This window comes from Cebus imitator, unplaced genomic scaffold, assembly GCF_001604975.1.
Source record: "Cebus imitator isolate Cc_AM_T3 unplaced genomic scaffold, Cebus_imitator-1.0 Scaffold32, whole genome shotgun sequence".
NCBI classification, from domain to species: domain Eukaryota; kingdom Metazoa; phylum Chordata; class Mammalia; order Primates; family Cebidae; genus Cebus; species Cebus imitator.
In genome coordinates this window covers 6,997,785-7,003,733 of record NW_016107347.1, presented here as the reverse complement: position 1 = coordinate 7,003,733, position 5,949 = coordinate 6,997,785, and positions in this window count along the sequence as shown.

Here is a 5,949-nt window from a genome sequence, read left to right as displayed (position 1 = left end):
AAGAAGAAGAAGGAGAGGAAGAAGAACAAGAAGAACAAGAAGATTATTGAAGCTGGGCACTGTGGTTTGTGCCTATAATCCCAGTAACTCAGGAGGCTGAGGCGGGGGGATCACTTGATGCCAGGAGTTCAAGGCTGCAGTGAGCTATAATTATGCCACTGCATTCCCGCCTGGACAACAGAGAAAGACCCTGTCTCTGGGGGAAAAACACTGAGTAAATGCACTATGAACTCGGGTTTTTACCTAAGTATTTTGCAGTACGTCATGCCAGGTGTCCTGGCTTCTAGTGCCACATGCTCCCCATTGCCCTCTCATGAGTGCCCATCACAGAATGGGGGAGCAAGGGAGTCAGACTCTGGACCTGTTATTTACAGCCTGTTAAGGAAGCACCGGAGCTTGAAAACCTGCCCCAGGAAGGTAAATGGTGTCCCTCAGCTCCTTTGCTGGCCCAGACTCACTGATTCCCACCCCTTGCAAGGTAAATATGGTCATTCAGACATATGGTTCCTAAATGTTTCAAACCCCTTTAGCAGGGCACAGGAAAGGGTGCCAATGACCTGAGGTCTTGCACACTGTCCCGTACTGGGACTTGCACAACTTGGTGAGAGCAGGTCATTCCATCCTGAACCCCCAGCTGTGCCCCATGAGGAGCTCTGGGAAGCCCAGCAGCTGCTGCTGTTAGTGCTGCTACTGCAGGGCCAGAAGTTAGGGCACCAAAAATTGAACTGTCTTGTATTGATCTGAATTCCTCTGAAACAGATCCTGAGACAAGGATGTGAGTGCAAAGCATTTTTGGGGAGGTAATCTCAGGAAACACCCATCAGGAGTGGGAAAGTGATATAGGGAAGGAAAGGAAGTTAATAAAGGGGGCCAGGCACAGTGGCTCATGCCTGTACTTTGGGAGGCTCAGGCAGGCGGATCACCTAAGGTCAGGTGTTTGAGACCGGCTTGACCAATAGGGAGAAACCCTGTCTCTACTAAAAATACAAAGTTAGCCACGCATGGTGGCAGGTGCCTGTAATCCCAGCCACTCAGGAGGCTGAGGCAGGAAAATCACTCGAACTCGGGAGGCAGTGGTTGGGGTGAGCCAAGATCATGACATTGCACTCCAGCCTGGCAACAAGAGCAAAACTCCATTAAAAAAAAAAAAAAGTTAATAAAGGGATGTTACCAAGCCAGTTAACGCTGTGGGCAACCAGAGCCCTATCCTGCTGGGGAACGTCAGGACATGACATGGGACATGCTGTCATGAAGCAGCTGAGGGCAAGGATGCCAGATGCTTATGCCCCACCCTGTTGCCACTTCCCATTTTGCCTCTGGGGGCTTCCACTCTCTGGCACTTCTACTTTGCCAGGCATGTAGATGTTCTAAATGGGCAACCTTGGATGGGCAGAGGTGAATGCCAAGGTTATGTGGATGGAAACTAGGCAGAGCTCACTCAGCATTCTAGCCTGGCTCGGCGTCATCTGAGCTTCATCCTCATCTTCTGTAAAACGAAGGGAACAATCCATTTCTCCAGCCAGGTGGTGGTGAAGTTAGTGGAGATGAAGGTATGTGACACTACTTGGTAAGACGGAAGGGGATGATTGACAGTTAGAACTAATGCCAACTCCCCATCTCCCAGCACATTAAAGAGAGATTTAGAAATTAAACACCGAAGAGATTGCCAGGCAGGTTGACTCCAAGGGGAAATGGCTTTAGATTTAGATCTCGATGAACTTTCTGAGTTGGCTGATGATAGAAGCAGGAGCTCCCCAGGCTGCGCAAAACTACTGGTCAATTCACACCTAACCCATGCACAAACCTCAAGGAGGGAAAGTCAGTTTATTCTCAGCTCCAACCTGTGGTTCAATTATTCTCCAGTGGACAGGAACTGCCAGGGAAGGACAAAGCTGCTATGGTAATGAAGGGCTGTTTACTGCTCAGCAGGAGGGAAGGGCAAACCAGAATGTGGTCAAGAATGATGAATCTGCCCCATTGGGTGCAGCTCATTGAATGGATGGCGTGTGTGATTTATAAGCTCTCTCCCTTGAAAATCCAAAAGTTTCTGAGTGGAGAGGGGAATGAAGAATGAAGGAAAGGACTAAGATAGAGACAGAGGTCTCTGTTTATTCTTCTCTTTCCCCATTATCAGCCAAGGCAGTAAATTCAGCAAATCTACTTGACACTAATCTTGTTAAACTAATTTACTGTAATTCAGTTCACTGTGGGGATAATCAAATTTTGTAAACTTTCACAATAGTCTCCAAAGGCTTCATATATCTTGACAGATAAGAGTCTTTAAAATGCCTGTGCCGAGGTCTTAGATAGGGAGAGGAGACGCTGCAGGCTGGTGGGAAGGAGTGATTTCAGAACCCAAAGAAATGCACAGAGCCACTGTCTTCTCTGAATCCCCCCTCTTAGGCCTTCACTCCACCCCCTCCTGGTGGCCTGGCTCCAAAGCTGATGGATGGGACTGAGAGCAGCCTGGGTTGGCAGACAGGGATATCTTACGAATGACAGGGTAGTCACTCCCCACCCTTCCAAATCAAATTGTCCAATAATTGTTGGTCCAATCAGGAGTGTGTCTGGCATATAATCATCATCAATAAAGGCAATTCTTGTGATTATTAGTCAAGATAATGCATATAAACTTATTAAAAAATAAACAGGCACATTGAAATTTTAAAGAGTTTATTTGAGTGGACAGCAACTCATGAGTCAGGCAGGGCCAGACCACAAGCAGTTTGGATTCTACCAAGGGATGCAAAAGAAGAAACCTTTTAGAAGGTGTTTGGGACAAACACAAGGAAAATATTCGCTTGGTTGAACTGTGAAGCCCCTACGTGGTGGTTATAACGCTGGCAGTTTCCTATTGGTGAAATCTCTAGTAGGAACATAGTTGTCAGCTTCTGAATGGTTTAGCTTAACTTTCACATTATGGTTTACATTAATGTGGATTTTAGTTTGTTTACGTAGGAACTAAAGGTGCTGAAGCCATCTCAGCCTAATGGTCTTTGTGGACAAAAAGAGTCAAACTCTGTAAAATATTTGACAAGATTTAGTCTGAGCCAAATATGAGTGACCAATGGCCCATGTCACAGCTCTCAGGAGATGCTGAGAACATGTGCCCAAGTGGATGGCCTACAACTTGGCTTTATGCATTTTAGGGAGACATAAAACACCAATCAATAGACGTAGATGTACATTGGTTCAGTCTGGAAAGGCGGGACAACCGGAAGTGCTCACAGGTAGATTCAAAGATTCTCTGATTGGCAATTGGTTAAAAGAGCTAAGCGATTGTCTAAAGACTTAGAATCGGCCGGGTGCGGTGGCTCAAGCCTGTAATCCCAGCACTTTGGGAGGCCAAGGCAGGTGGATCACGAGGTCAAGAGATCGAGACCATCCTGGTCAACATGGTGAAACCCCGTCTCTACTAAAAATACAAAAAATGAGCTGGGCATGGTGGTGCGTGCCTGTAATCCCAGCTACTCAGGAGGCTGAGGCAGGAGAATTGCCTGAACCCAGGAGGCGGAGGTTGCGGTGAGCCGAGATCGTGCCATTGCACTCCAGCCTGGGTAACAAGAGCGAAAACTCCGTCCCAAAAAAAAAAAAAAAAAGACTTAGAATCACTAGAAAGGAATGTCTTCGCTAAGATAAGGGGTTGTAGAGATAAAGGTTTTATAATGCAGAGGAAGCCTCCAGGTAGCAGGCTTCAGAGAAAATAGATTGAAAATGTTTCTCATCAGACTTAAAGAGTCTGTTCCATCAGTCTTGAAGACTATGTTGATGACAATGCTGGTCAGCATTATTTCCAAAAGGGAGGAGGGTATAATGAGGCATGTCTGAATGACCCCTCCCATCATGGGCTGAACTCGTTTTTCAGGTTAACTTTGAAATGTCCTTGATAGAGAGGAGGGTTCCATTCAGATTGTGGGGGTGGGGGGCCTTAGAGTTTTATTTTTGGTTTACACCTCCCAGTTAACTTTTTTAAACAAAGTATGTAGCATTGTGTCTGTCATACAGCAAATGCTGAAAAATGTTACCTATTTTTTTTTTTTTTTTTGAGACAGAGTCTTGCTCTATCACCCAGGCTAGAGTGCAGTGGGGAGATCTTGGCTCACTGCAACCTCCACCTCCTAGATTCAAGTGATTCTCCTGCCTCAGCCTCCTGAGTAGCTGGGATTACAGGCACATGGCACCATGCCCAGCTAATTTTGTATTTTTAGTAGAGACGGGTTTCACCATGTTGGTCAGGCTGGTCTCGAACTCCTGACCTCATGATCCACCCACCTTGGCCTCCCAAAGTGCTAGGATTACAGATGTGAACCACCGCATCCAGCCAAATGTTACCTGTAATTATCAGGATAAAGTCCTTTTGACCTTAGAGATTTCCCAGCCTAATGGAAATGAGGATTGCAAGAGAAGGTATCCGTAGCTCAGGAGAGGAGGCAAGGGAGAGAGAGAGAGAGAGAGAGAGAGAGCGCTGAGCTTTTTGGTGTTTAACTTGCTGATTAAAGCAAGCTGTAAATCAAAATGTTAAGACTTTACTCACTGTGATAGTCTAAGCAAGGGGCTAAAACTAGGGGGAGTGCTGGCATCTCCTGTTCCAGCTCTCATGGAAAGCAGTGCACCAGTTGAAGGTTGGGTGGATCAGCATAAACGTAGGTTTCACTGTTGAGAAAGCCCCCAACAAAAGGCTGTGGCAGCTCTATGGACCTTGGAGTTGAGGAAGGGCAAGGGGAAAGGTCGAGAAGTGAAGTCCTGAGTACTGACTTAGAGCAGAGAACAGTGTCTTTAAGGTTTTCTACCTTCCCCTATTAAGGAGACCTGGACAGAAGTCCTTCAAAGAGGTCACCTGAAGAGAACCTCTGCCTGAAGCCTCAGAGAAAGAGATGTAGGAATGTGGGCACTGAATGGGCTAGGAATGTAGATATGCATAAGAACATGGCCCACGGAGGGGCTTGAGACCTTGACTGTGTATGATAACCCTGTGAAGAAGGTTTATCGCTTACAGATAGGCAGCAAGGGACAACAGATGCTGAGGACTCACTGTGACCCATGGCTCAGAAAGCTGCCTGGGGTGCATGGAGTCTCCACTGTACATGTCCCTGAAAGGCAGCCCACCCGGGTTGTATACCTGGGGGTCACATGACACACTGGACTCGTGTTGAAAGCCATCCTTTGCAAGGGGGACTGGATCAGAGCCCGGCTGCTCCAGCCAACTTTCCCTTTATCTCAGGATTTTGCATTTCCAGCATATTCTGTAGTTATTCTTGACAACTACAAGCAAGAAAGGAGGAGAACTGGGGCGATTCAAGGCCACTTGGAGAACTGTTGTGCAATTGCTTGGATCGAGCATGAAAAATCACATTTGGGTTTTAATCAGGAGCTAGACTCCTCAGAAGGCAGACAATAAAGGAATGTCAGATCAGCAATGTTTTCTACAAGGCAAGACCAGGCCAGTGAGCATAAGGTTAGGAACAGAAGCACGGAAACTGGGATGAGTTAGCCTGTGCTCTGAACTTAGGAGTTCTAATCAACTCTGCAGGCAAGGACACTGGAATAGTTCAAGACTGTATGAGTCTCCCGATCTCTTCTCTTTTGGGATCCCAATTGTTGTCGCAGAGAGAAAAGAAAAACTGAAAGAAGGGCCGGTTGCTGTGGCTCACGCCTGTAATCCCTATACTTCGGGAGTTGGAGGTGGGTGGATCACCTGAGGTCGGGAGTCAGAGACCAGCCTGACCAACATGGTGAAACCCTGTCTCTACTAAAAATACAAAATTGGCTGGGTATGGTGGCACATGCCTGTAATCTCAGCTACTTGGGAAGCTGAGGCAGGAGAATCATTTGAACCCAGGAGGTGGAGGTTGCAGTGAGCCCAGATTGCACCATTGCACTCCAGCATGGCCAAAAAGAGCAAAACTCCGTCTCAAAAAAAACAAACAAAAACACACAAGGAGGTATTAT